This window comes from Erpetoichthys calabaricus, chromosome 12 (genome assembly GCF_900747795.2).
Source record: "Erpetoichthys calabaricus chromosome 12, fErpCal1.3, whole genome shotgun sequence".
Taxonomy (NCBI): domain Eukaryota; kingdom Metazoa; phylum Chordata; class Cladistia; order Polypteriformes; family Polypteridae; genus Erpetoichthys; species Erpetoichthys calabaricus.
The window spans coordinates 119,014,387-119,028,211 of record NC_041405.2 but is presented as its reverse complement, the minus strand read 5'-3'; positions in this window follow the sequence as shown (position 1 = coordinate 119,028,211).

The following is a 13,825-nucleotide window of genomic DNA, read 5'->3' as shown; positions in this document are numbered from 1 at the left end:
AACTGGAATAAGTTGGCAAGGTGGTGACAGCTTTTAACAGGTAATTGGGGAGTTGCTACCTGCCATACTATGCACATGCCATTTCCTAAGGTTGTCCCCACTTATATTTTGCATCCTCCCATTGTGTATGTTTAATCTCTTAATGTTGCTACTCTTTCTATTTTATGTGTGTCACCTTTATTCAATATCTACTGCTTGTACTTTGGGGTCACCAGAGATTTCACTAGCAGTCTGTCAAGCTTTGTTGTTACATTTTTGACTGACTAAGTGTATTGCTGTACCAAGATGGGTCACTACATTATATCTTTAATGTTCGTTCAGTGAAAGATTTACTGAAGGCAACTTAAAAACAAAGCAGTATATTCATATTAATAATTAATTTGAGTATTTGGCAAGAAAGTACAAAGTGTATAGCTAATAAAGAACAATTAAGAGAGCATAAGACATTTACTATTTGATGATAAATTAGCAGTATAGCAAAATCAGAGTTAGTTGACGGGCAACAGTGCCAAATGAGCTTTAAATATTCACAAAAGTGCAATGGGGTAGAAAGGCCAAACAATTTCAAGGTGCTTTGTGAAGTGAAGAGGCACCTGAAAATCAATAGACTAGTAGAAATTTGAGCAGTCGAGGAAGGGTAGAATTTGGGATTTCTCTGAATTTATAACTTCCATTTTGTCACTTCTCAAAATATTAATCCTACTCCATATGCAAATACCTAAGGTCTGAGACTCCCTTTGGGTAGGCTGATGTTTTATTTCCTAGACAATAAAAGTGTAGGGCCCTTGCTGTGTTGTTTATTTGCCACAATTTCTAAGGAGTGAATTTCTGGTAGGCATTATTAGTAGAAGGATACCAAGGTCATTAGTGCTGAAGTGAGCATATAACTTGTCTTTAGATACATGAAGAGATATTTAATTGCCACAGCTTAATAGATTCACGTGGTAATGTTTGTGTGTAGAAATGTATTATTGTTTCTGAGATTTTTCAGGTGAGGCAGACATACATTTCAAAGTAAGGTAGTTAGTTATATTCACTAATCATAGCACAAGAGAATGACAAAATGCTGCATTTTTATTAGTACTTGCAGGTAAAAGTTTCATTGTACTTAATACATTTTGCAATACTGTAATAATAAACCTCTTCTACACAAAGTCTCTCCCATGGATAACTAAGGGCTGAGACTGACAAGCTGTGTAACTGTGGTCTGGTCCATGGGAGGATGGTTGATCTCATGTCGGTGGGTTTCTGTCGCTCCTGGAACAACAAATTCAGTTGTGTTGCAACACAAACCTAAGGATATCAGATTCGCCATGGAAAGAGCAGAAGGGGGAGCTGGGGAAGAGTAAAGTTGAAGGAATTGACTACTGTTATTAAGAACAAGTCTTTTCTCCACACCTTTTCCTCAATGCAAATTTATATTTTTTTATTTTGCTTCAGCATCTGATTATAAAACTATAAAGCTCAAAAACATGCAGTATACATGTTTTCTATGCTTTCAGATTTCCTGAATTGTCCAAAATGATTATGGAATTGACTACAAATGTTAGCACAAGGCAAATGTGACAATTTATTTATTGAACAAATATAAATTACCAGTTTAGTAATACTATTTTTCCTGGTTTAACACATCATATCTAATTTGAAATATATGCCAATGTGTATGTACGCTAAATAGTATCTCTAAAAATAGAATTTAAAAAGTCTCAAGGAGAGTAAACAATATTTTAATTTTGTTGTGTTGTAATAGATCTTGACTTTCCGCTTTTCACCAATTACTTTTAAAATCATACGCTTTCTGATTTTATTACATGTAGGGACAAATTGGCGTTAACACATTTTGATGCTATTCTTAAACTTTCTTGGTCAAGTAATGGATCCATGACTGCGATATACACGCTTAAATCAAAGCTGGCTTTTCTTTTTTTATCTGCATAATAAATGCTAATGTGAATTTCCTTTAAAATGTTATACAAACTTGTACTGCATTCAGTGCTATTCAGTATATCTGATACAAACGTGATTCTGGGAGCTCTGGGAGCTGCTGTGGTGAGGCAGGTTGCATCTGGGAAGGAGTCAGAGACGGGCAAGGTGCCCTGGGAGCTGCAGGCTGTCACAGGTTGGATCTGTTTGAGGATCGGGGTTGTCACAGGCTGTGAGGTTTCTCCAAGTGTGAGAAGTGGAAATTATTACTTACTTTTGGGTCCATATGGGTTTCATTTCTGTTTATTGGATTACATATTTGTACTCCAAAAGACATTGCTTTTATGGTATGTATTTTAGTTATTTATTGAATCGTTTTGGAAAATGCACTGCTTACTGCACCTTTGCTATTTTGATTTTCTATTTTAAAAATAAGTTTTACAGTCTCATATGTCTGCCTCCCTCACCTCTGTTATGACTACAGATGTCCTGGGTGACTTTGGCTGCAGGTCCTATGGCATCACACACACGGCAATTATAAAGATGGCAGCATAGTTAACAAACCTGTCCAATCTTTTGATCAAAAAATCTAAAAACAAGGAATCTTAGCCAAGGGAAGAGGAGAAGAGAAAAGGTTTGCTTTCTGTTCACAATAGAGTTTAGCTTGTTTTAGATTGGTGACAGACTTTTTGGCTAAAACAAATGAACCTCTGCCTGACGGAATATCTTTTCGGTTTCTCTCTTAGAAATCCCTACATTCCCAAGTCCAATATTATTACTAACATCATCATTTCTCAGGTGAGTTCAACCTCTAAATTAAATTACAGCACAAATATCTTAAAGGAGCTACCTTCTTTTTGTAAAATGTAATACAATAATGCTCCTTGCCTTGAAACCTTGCATATTGTAATTAGTAAAAGCACATTTAAAACAACAGAGGTTGTGCCAAAGTGCCGTACTAAAAAGCATTAAAATAAACACAATACAAACAATCATGCAAAAGCAGATTAATAAAACAATCAATTGTAACATCCACCACAATCCCATCATACACAATGAAAAACAGAAGAAAACAAGTAGGTCTTAAGCTGACTTTTAAAATCCTCGATCGAGGATGAAGACCTGATGTGCAGAGGCAAGTCATTCTAAAGCCTTGGAGCAACAACTGAAAAAGCTCTGTCTCCCCTAGACTTCAGCCGAGATCTTGACACTACAAGGAGCAGTCGTCCAGATGACCTCAGTGCTCTTGGTGGCACATAGGGGTAAAGGAAGGGTCACAGATACATTTTGGAGTGAGACCATGCAAGTCTTTAAAAACAAACAGAAAAATTTTAAAATCAATGTGACACCTCACCAGTAGCCAGTGGAGAGAGTCTAAAATGGGAAAGACGTGATCCTGTTTTCTCGACCCAATCAAAAATCTAGCTGCTGCGTTCTGAACCAGCTGAAGGCGTGACAGAGCAGATTTTGGCAGACCCACATATAAGGAATTACAGTAATCTAGGCAAGATGTAATAAAGGCATGAATTACTGTTTCCAAGTCCTTCTGTGATAGAAAGGATTTTAGTTTAGAAATTTGCCTCAGTTGGTAAAAACTGGACTTTACTACCATGGGGATTTGTTTTTCAAAACTTAGTGATGACTCAAAGATGATACCTAGGTTTCTGACATCATTATGAATCATTGCTTCCAAAGGTCCTAACTGCATGCCAATTTCAATTGCAGATGTGGTAGGACCAAAAATAATGACTTCTGTTTTATTTTCGTTTAATTGCAAGACATTTTGTGCCATCCTATATTTAATAGCCTCAAAGCATTTCAACAGCTTTTTTACAGATGAAGTGATGTCAGAACTAACTTTGAGGTACAGCTGCGTATCATCGGCATAACAATGATACGCGACATCATGTTTGTAAAAGATGGCCCTCAAGGGGGGCAGATAAAGGGAAAATAGAAGGGGAGCCAGAATAGAACCTGAGAGAAATTCCCATCTATGTTAACAGACATAGAGCTGCCTTTCAGGTAGGACACGAACCAATTCAGTGCACAGCCTTGAATGCCTACTTCATCCTCAAGCCGTTTTAACAGAACTCCATGGTCCACTGTGTCAGATGCTGCATTGAGATCCAGCAAGACCAAGATTGCAGAAGAGCCTGTGAAAACATAAAAAGATGTAATTGAACAAAATGTATGTGTGTATAGAAAATAGGACAGAGTGATGAAACTTGTTTGTGTTTTGCGTGTGTGACAAAAAGCATGTATACTTTCTGGAAGTTTCTTTTTGATGATGTGTGTGACAAGAAAATATACCTTTAGGGTAATGACTTTACAAAAACTGGAAAGTACAATGAGTCAGGATGCTATTTTTTGCTTACATGGTCAACGATCAGGAGATTAGAAAGGTATAAAAGAACAAGGACATCTGCGCTCGAGGCAGATGAAGCGCGGTGTCCTAGGACTGTGTTTCTCTGACATTTTACCCTTGCCTGGTATGTATTAATAAAAGGTTTTGACTAATTTTAATTTTCTTCTCTGTCTTCAGTCACAAAAAGTGTCCACAGTTTTTGGCGCCCCGGACGTGGGGCAAGAGACGGGCCGGTCGACTCCTCCGGCGAGACCATTTCAGTGATCCGTCTTAACAGCGGACTGCCGTTAACTTGAGATATCCGGCAGCAGAGCATGCAGCTCCGGCAAAAGTTAGGACTGCCCTGTCCTGAAACAGTTCTTGCGTGAGGAGCCCCTGGTCTCCTCTTTGCTACATCCACGGTGACTGAACGGATTTCCAGACAGAGCTTGCACACTTCCAGGCTGGGGTAAGCACCGGGGGATTTCCGAATATTTTTTATTTTCTAAATAACGGGAGGGCGAGTTTCCTGTTGACCGTCTAGTCATACTCATATCTCAACGGGTTGCTTAAGGTGATGGAGACTTGACCCAAGCAGTTTGACGCATACGAAAGGTCTGACGAAAGGATACTGGCCTCACCCATATCCTAGACTCGGCTGGACGTATTGATGTAGTATTCTGCTGAACCGAATCGGACACGAAGTCACCTGAGCTGGAATCCAGGGATGTGAGCGGACAGGCTAACGGGACGAGTAACGGGGTGGTATGGAAATATAAACCGAAAAGAGCACAGATTGCAGGATTGCTGTTAGGACGGAATAAATAAATCTACATACGGAATAAGCAACAATACCGTGTTCTCCTGGGAACTGGGACAGGACCGATAGTTAGGTGTCTCCCCTTGAAACTAAGAAGGGAACAGTTTAGGTTTAGTGAGTGGCACACTTAATGCCTTGCTGATTCATACGTACAAGGGATTAGGCGAATCAGTATATAGTTGGAAAATTAAATACAGAACCCGGGAGAGCAAGGGGATATAATGGGAATTTATAACAGTAAGCCTGTTAATCGCCGCACAGGGGGATCAAAATCATTAATGCTGGAAGGATTATTTTCGGAGGATCAACAGACGCCCCGTAAAAATGGGTCTCCTAGAAAATTAATAGAAAAGAAGACAGGTTTAGATTTCAAGAAGGCATGTAAGAAACGGAATAGACAGAGTGGTGGGCGTTGGCCAATAGAGGGGACAGGAGATGTAAATAATAGTGGACCGTATCGAATCGATAGAAATTTAGAAGCAGTACCCCCTTTATCCTATTATTTTTTTCCCCTCCTCAGAACCGACCTCAGACACCTCTATTATCCCCTCCTCTATTCCCCATTCCGATTGCCCCCCCCTGCACTACAACTAGCAGAAGTTTCCCCTGATGAATCCCCAGGCACAGATCACTATGACTCACCCTGTACTACACAAACCCCCGTCTCCAAATGCACTCGAAGTCAAACCTCCACTCACAAACCAGCTCCAACTTTTTTCTCTTCTGATTTTTCACATTCACTTACTTGCCCTTTAATAGAAGTTCCCAATCCCCATTATAACCCTGCCCATCCAGCTGGACCCCAAAATCCCACAACAGTTATGATAAATCGGAATTGGGACATCCAAGAACTAAAAGATGTCGTGAATACACTTCCAGATCCAAAGGAAGTAGGAGGACTAAAAAAGTTTGGGACCACATGGGCCACTGTTAGCAGGGGTGTCCGCAATGACATTCCATGGGTATGGAACCCAGCTTTAACTCGAGGACAGGGGATAGGTGGAGAAGGCGAATTTATTTTCTGCTGCAAAACAAAAGAGAGACGAAACAGTTGATGAATGGGCACATAGGATTCAAGACCTGATGGCTAATCACTCGGGCTTGGGAAATGCTGATGACCGCACCCGAGCTGCAGTTCCACCTTTTGTTTCCGGTTTGCACTTTGATATACAAAACAAAGTCCGCATTTCCTGTATTGAGTGGGAAAGTGCCACGTTTGATGAAGTCAAACGACATGCTGAACAGGCCGAATCGGACTCTCATGCCAAATTATTGGTAGCACAGATGAACTATTATACCAGGAATGCTCCTGACCAAGGTCGAGGATATGGCTTTAGAGGAAGGGGACGAGGACGAGGAAGAGGACGAGGTGGTTTTAGAGCTCCTCCCTCCTATGAGTATCAGAATGTACTCTGTACTTTGTCAAATGCTACAATTGAAAAATGGAGCGCCCTTAACCAGTTACGCAGTGGTCCAAGGGGACCGCCTGCTGGAGGCAAATCAAATTTCAATCAAGTTAAGTGCACAAAACAGCTGAACTCGTAGCACTCACTCAAGCATGTCAGCTGTCCGAAGGGAAGATCGTAACAATTTATACAGATTCCAGGTATGCTTTTGGAGTCTGCCATGATCATGGAACACTATGGAAACTAAGGGAATTTAAGACCAGTCCTGGAGAGCTCTAACTAAAAACTGAAAAAGATAATTATCGATTTGTGTAATTGGTTTAGCGCAAATGAATGTCTCCACTTTTGTTTAAGGCTTGTAAATATACAAAAGTATTTTTCCTTTTAAACCCTGATCAAGTTTGAAGGGAAAATGCTCTTTTAATAATATTACATGAGAAGGGAGACAAGTTTTTTGGCGATAAGCGGAATGTGTCTAATTGTGATATGAATGTGTGTGTCTAATTGTGATATGAATGTGTGTGTCTAATTGTGATATGAATGGAAGTTATGTATTTTAGGTACTGTAAAGGAAGAGCATGGTGACGCAGTGGTCAGCACACTTGATACGAATAAAGGTTCAAGCACGTATGTTTTCCTTGTTAATAATAAGCATGAAGGAAAAGACGCGTTTAAGTATGTTGCATAGATAACTTTTAAGCACAACTTAAGACCAGTACTGGCAAACCCATCCAACATCAGAAATTGATCGAATCCCTTTTAGAAGTTATAACCAAACCATCGGAGCTAGCGATTGTTAAATGTCAAGCTCACACAGGAAAACAGGATCCTGCTAGCAAAGGGAATGAATTAGCTGACCACTTTGCTAAAGAGGCTGCATATAATAACACACCAATTTCTTTATTCCAACAGAGAAATGACCAGGACCCTGATAATCAAATTATTTCTTTACAGAATGCAGCCACGGATATCGAAAGGAGAAAATGGTCCAAAGAAGGGTCCCCTCTCTGATGGAGTCTGGACTCATAAACACACTAACAAACCTTTTCTCCCAATAATTTTCTCTCCAGTCTTGCAGGTTTGCGAACCTCGTTGAAGGAAATCCACCAGCAGGTTGATCAAGCCTGGAGGACCAGCCCCCTTTCCAAGGATTTACCAATTCCTTTGGGCACCTGGATCCTGGTTCGAGATACTCGGAGGAAACACTGGCATCAGCCTAGGTGGAGAGGATCATTCCAAATTCTTCTATCCACACCACACGCCGTGAAAGTTGAAGGATTGCCTGCCTGGATTCACGCCTCACATTGCAAGAGATGGCACCCTTGATTGCTGTGCTACTATGTTTTTCTTTTCCCTTGTCTACTGCCCTGGTCACCTTGACTTTCCCGTTAGGAATCACCACATCAGTGCAGTTTGATTTCTGCTCTATTATCAACTGTGGGACTGGTCGACAAGCCCAGTGGACCGGATCTGACAAATACGTGTGTATGAGGGGAAGTGACTGCGACAACTGGCAATGGGTTTTTGCTAACACTGGAACTGAGGACTGGGGTTATCAACCTTTTGAGGCCCAAAAATACGGTTTGAAAAATCGGTTTTCTATCATAAAAGGACATGCCTCTCATTGTATGTGCTGACAACCATTGTAACTCAGGTATTTATGTATTAGGGGTATATGTATCTGGAACAGACCCTTTAGGGAGATTTCTAATTAAGATTGACGATCCTGTTACTAACACACCCCTCATTCTCTGGCACACACACCCATCTCCCCAACTTTTGGTTCAGATTTTTTCTCCTGTTAAGATTATGAATATTTCCACCCTTTCATCCACTTTTTCAGTGGAAACTGGTTATGGGAATCAGAATAGATGGTTGCAGTGGGTTCTCTATTCAGCTAAGCAAGTTAATCGTTCTCATTGTTATGCGTGCGCTGCAGCCCGTCCTCATTTAGCTACAGTCCCTTTCCCATTATCTAACATTTCTGACCCCGTGGGGTTGCCCTGCCTTCTGTATTTATTCACTACTTCCAAGAAACCCCTCTCTAGTTCAAAGTGTTCTAATCTATCTATTCTTTTTTCCCCCACCCGTCACATGGATACCCCTATGTTTCTAACTCACGAAGGAAATTATACATGTTTCAAATCTAATGGAGCGACATGGGTAGGAGATTTACCATTTTCTTTCTGTTCTTAAACTTTTCAGGTTACCTTTTCTCTGAACACCGTTCTGTCTTCCTTTCTTCTCTCCCAAACCACTCCTAGAGACTTCTATGCCTTTTAGACTTCTATCCTTACCTCCCTCTCCTTACATGGCCCTGGAGTATACATAGATGCTATTGGAGTCCCTAGGGGTGTCCCAGACAGATTTAAAGCTAGGAATCAAGTCGCAGCCGGTTTTGAATCTATCATACCCCAAATTACTATTAATAAGAATGTAGACTGGATTAATTATAACCAACAACGTTTCCTTAACTTCACCAAAGACGCTATTGAAGGTATACATGAACAGCTTGATCGTACTTCTCTGATGACTTGGCAAAATCGTCTAGCCTTGGACATGTTACTTGCAGAAAAGGGAGGTGTTTGTGCTATGTTTGGTGATGCTTGTTGTACATATATTCCAAATTATACCGCGCCAGATGGATCAATAACTCGTGCATTGGCAGGCCTCACTGCTCTCTCTAAAGAACTTTCCACTAATTCTGGCATTACAAATCCCTGGGATCAGTGGTTTGCATCCTCCTTCGGATCCTGGGGACAATGGATAAGATCTGTTTTTATTTCTTTGGTTGTGACATTTTGTCTCCTCCTCCTGGTTGGTTGTTGTATTATTCCTTTGGTTCGCTATATAATATCTAAGTACTTTACCGCCTCTATGGAAAGGGCATATATGCTACATGAGGAGCGCATGTCTCGTGTAGCTTCTTCCATTTTCTCTCCCCCTTCCCCTTCATCAACCATTTCAAGATAGAATTATATAGGTCCACATCATTTTTGTTCAAAAAGGGAGGAGTGTGAAAACATAAAAAGATGTAATTGAACAAAATGTATGTGTGTATAGAAAATAGGACAGAGTGATGAAACTTGTTTGTGTTTTGCGTGCGTGACAAAAAGCATGTATACTTTCTGGAAGTTTCTTTTTGATGATGTCTGTGACAAGAAAATATACCTTTAGGGTAATGACTTTACAAAAACTGGAAAAGTACAATGAGTCAGGATGCTATTTTTTGCTTACATGGTCAACGATCAGGAGATTAGAAAGGTATAAAAGAACAAGGACATCTGCGCTCGAGGCAGATGAAGCGCGGTGTCCTAGGACTGTGTTTCTCTGACATTTTACCCTTGCCTGGTATGTATTAATAAAAGGTTTTGACTAATTTTAATTTTCTTCTCTGTCTTCAGTCACAAAAAGTGTCCACAAGCCAGAGTCCAAAGTTAATAAAATATCATCTGTTACCTTCAGCAGAGCCGATTCAGTACTATGAAATTTTTTAAAACCTGACTGAGACACATCACATACATTGCTATCCTCCAGATATGAAATTAACTGCAAAGAAACCAGTTTCTCCATAATTTTGGACAGAAATGGGAGCTTAGAAATAGGCCTATAGTTTGAAAGATCCGTAAGATCAAGTGTGGGCTTCTTCAGCAAAGGCTGAACAATTGCATGTTTAAAGTTGTCTGGACAGTTGTTAATAATAGCCAACACAATTGGACTAAACACTCTAAAAGTATCTTTAATTAGGCATGCAGGTAAGATATCTAGCGGATAATTGGAAGGTTTCATATGCAGGATTATATCAGCTAGCTGAGAAGAAGAAATAGATTGAAAGGAAGTAAACTGGCTGTGCACTGGCCTTAGAGTGACTGGTGTCTTCCCATAGTAATCAACACTTGGAAGAGTAATGCTGGAACGAATGGCTTGAATTCTATTTATAAAATAATTAAGAAAAAGCTCCCAGGTCTCAGGCGTACTCTCTGGGAACCTGCTGACAGGTGGGTTTAAGAGAGTGTTTATGGTGCTAAACAGCACCCTAGGTCTCAAGGCAGCATTCGCAATTAAACACGATAAAAAATGTGATTTTATTGATCTCACAGCCTCTTAATATGACTTCCAGCGAGTTCTAAGAATTTCATAAGAGACCTGCAGTTTGTCCTTTATCCACCTCCGTTCAGCCTGCCTGCATTCCTGTCTTTTTAGTTAACCAATAAAAGGTGTAATTTTGCTTGACTTCTCACTGCATTCATAATGGCTAACATGGTACAACACCCTAGTACTACAGTATATACATTTGCTGATAAAGGCCCCTTCCCAGACCACTTGAAGTGGTGGAATCTGAATTCACATTTTCTTGCATTTTTTTTAAAGTAAGCTGTACTAGATAGATACAGTGCATCCGGAAAGTATTCACAGCACATCACTTTTTTCCACATTTTGTTATGTTACAGCCTTATTCCAAAATGGATTAAATTCATTTTTTTCCTCAGAATTCTACACACAACACCCCATAATGACAACGTGAAAAAAGTTTACTTGAGGTTTTTGCAAATTTATTGAAAATAACAAAACTGAGAAATCACATGTACATGTGATTAGATAGATAGATAGATAGATAGATAGATAGATAGATAGATAGATAGATAGATAGATAGATAGATAGATAGATAGATAGATAGATAGATAGATACTTTATTAATCCCAAAGGGAAATACACATACTCCAGCAGCAGCATACTGATAAAAAACAATATTAAATTAAAGAGTGATAACAATGCAGGTAAAACAGACAATAACTTTGTATAATGTTAACGTTTACCCCCCTGGGTGGAATTGAAGAGTCGCATAGTTTGAGGGAGGATCGATCTCCTCAGTCTGTCAGTGGAGCAGGATGGTGACAGCAGTCTGTTGCTGAAGCTGCTCTTCTATCTGGAGATGATCCTGTTCAGTAGATACAGTGGATTCTCCATGATTGACAGGAGCCTGCTCTGTGCCCATCGCTCTGCCACAGATGTCAAACTGTCCAGATCCATGCCTACAATAGAGCCTGCCTTCCTCACCAGTTTGTCCAGGCGTGAGGCGTCCTTCTTCTTTATGCTGCCTCCCCAGCACACCACTGTGTAGAAGAGGGCACTCACCACAACCGTCTGATAGAACATCTGCAGCATCTTATTGCATATGTTGAAGGACGCCAGCCTTCTAAGGAAGTATAGTCAGCTCTGTCCTCTCTTGCACAGAGCATCAGTATTGGCAGTCCAGTCCAATTTATCATCCAGCTGCACTCCCAGGTATTTATAGGTCTGTACCATCTGCACACAGTCACCTCTGATGATCACAGGGTCCAGGAGGGGCCTGGTCCTCCTAAAATCCACCACCAGCTCCTTGGTTTTGCTGGTTTTCAGGTGTAGGTGGTTTGAGTCGCGCCATTTAACAAAGTCCTTGATTAGGTTCCTATACTCCTCCTCCTGCCCACTCCTGATGCAGCCCACGATTGCAGTGTCGTCAGCGAACTTTTGCATGTGGCAGGACTCCAAGTTATATTGGAAGTCCGATGTATATAGGCTGAACAGGACCAGAGAAAGTACAGTCCCCTGCGGCACTCCTGTGTTGCTGACCACAATGTCAGACCTGCGGTTCCGAGACGCACATACTGAGGTCTGTCTGTAAGATAGTCCACGATCCATGCCACCAGGTATGAATCTACTCCCATCTCTGTCAGCTTGTCCCTAAGGAGCATAGGTTGGATGGTGTTGAAGGCGCTAGAGAAGTCCAGAAACATAATTCTTACAGCACCACTGCCTCTGTCCAAGTGGGAGAGGGATCGGTGTAGCATGTAGATGATGGCATCCTCTGTTCCCACCTTCTCCTGGTATGCGAACTGCAGAGGGTTGAGGGCATGGTGGACCTGTGGCCTCAGGTGGTGAAGCAGCAGCCGCTTCATGGACTTCATCACATGTGACGTCAGAGCGACAGTCTAGAAGTCATTCAGCTCACTAGGCCGTGATACATTTGGGACTGGGGTGATGCAAGATGTTTTCCAAAACCTCGGGACTCTCCCCTGTTCCAGGCTCAGGTTGAAGATGCGCTGTAAAGGACTCCCCAGCTCCAACGCACAGGCCTTCAGCAGTCGTGGCGATACTCCATCTGGACCCACTGCTTTGCTGGTACGAAGTCTCCTCAGCTCTCTGCTTACCTGGGCTGCTGTAACTGTGGGTTGGGGGAAACTCTCTCTTATACTGGTATCAGTAGAAGGATGGGTGGGAGGGTGCAGTACTCCGAGGTGAGAGTGGGGTTAGGGGTGGTCAAACCTGTTAAAGAAGTTGTTCATCTGGTTTGCTCTCTCCACGTCTCTCTCGATGGTGGCACCCCGCTTCGAGCTGCAGCAAGTGATGATCTTCATCCCATCCCACACTTCCTTCATGCTGTTATTCTGCAACTTCTGCTCCAGCTTTCTCCTGTACTGCTCCTTCACCACCCTGAGCTGGACTCGGAGTTCCTTCTGCACATGCATGCTGATCACCACCTTTACTACAACACTACAAGGTGTTTTCCCAAATTGCACATGCATGCTGTGGGCTGAGTGGCAATGGATGCTTCAACTCGTGAGAACTACTGTATGGATGTGGACAATGCTGTTTTAAACCGACAATTCTAATTCTATGAGTGGGCTGTATTTCTTGTTATTATGACATTTGCTGTCAGTCCTGACAGATCCTCATTTTCACTGTCAAATATTTTAGTCTGCATCTATACCTGAGCTTCAAGTTCGTTTTTTGGTCAATTATTTTGTAACGCTGCATTCCTTTTTTAACACCTTTCCTTAAGATGTTGGTGGTGTTTAGTCTTCAGAGATAATAAATTGTATGTTTTTATCTTTATGTAGATGAATATTCATTGCAATAAGTGCAAAGTTTTCAGGTTCTAGAATACCAGTTTCATGCAGTGTAGCAACAGTTGTTTCACTGAATGTTGATCTTACAGAATCTCATTATGTCTGTAGCTCTTCCTGCCCCAAGTCATAATATGAAACTATACACAGACTTATTATGTATGTAACCATTTGAAGCACTGTGCCACTATTTAATTAAATTCTTATGAAATGAAGAATCCCTAACCACTAAGGAGTGCACATGCAGCTGAAAAGACAGCCTTTGTAAACCGGGCATCTTTGCAAATCCTAAAAATTTAAAGGATCAGTACTATCTGGTGTGAGACTAAATGGGATTACTGCAGTTGACTAAAAACACACAGTGTAGTGTCACTGATAACTTTTGTCCTTATCGAACTTGAGAGTGGAATTAGTTAATATATCTTCATTTTACCTTTTTTACAT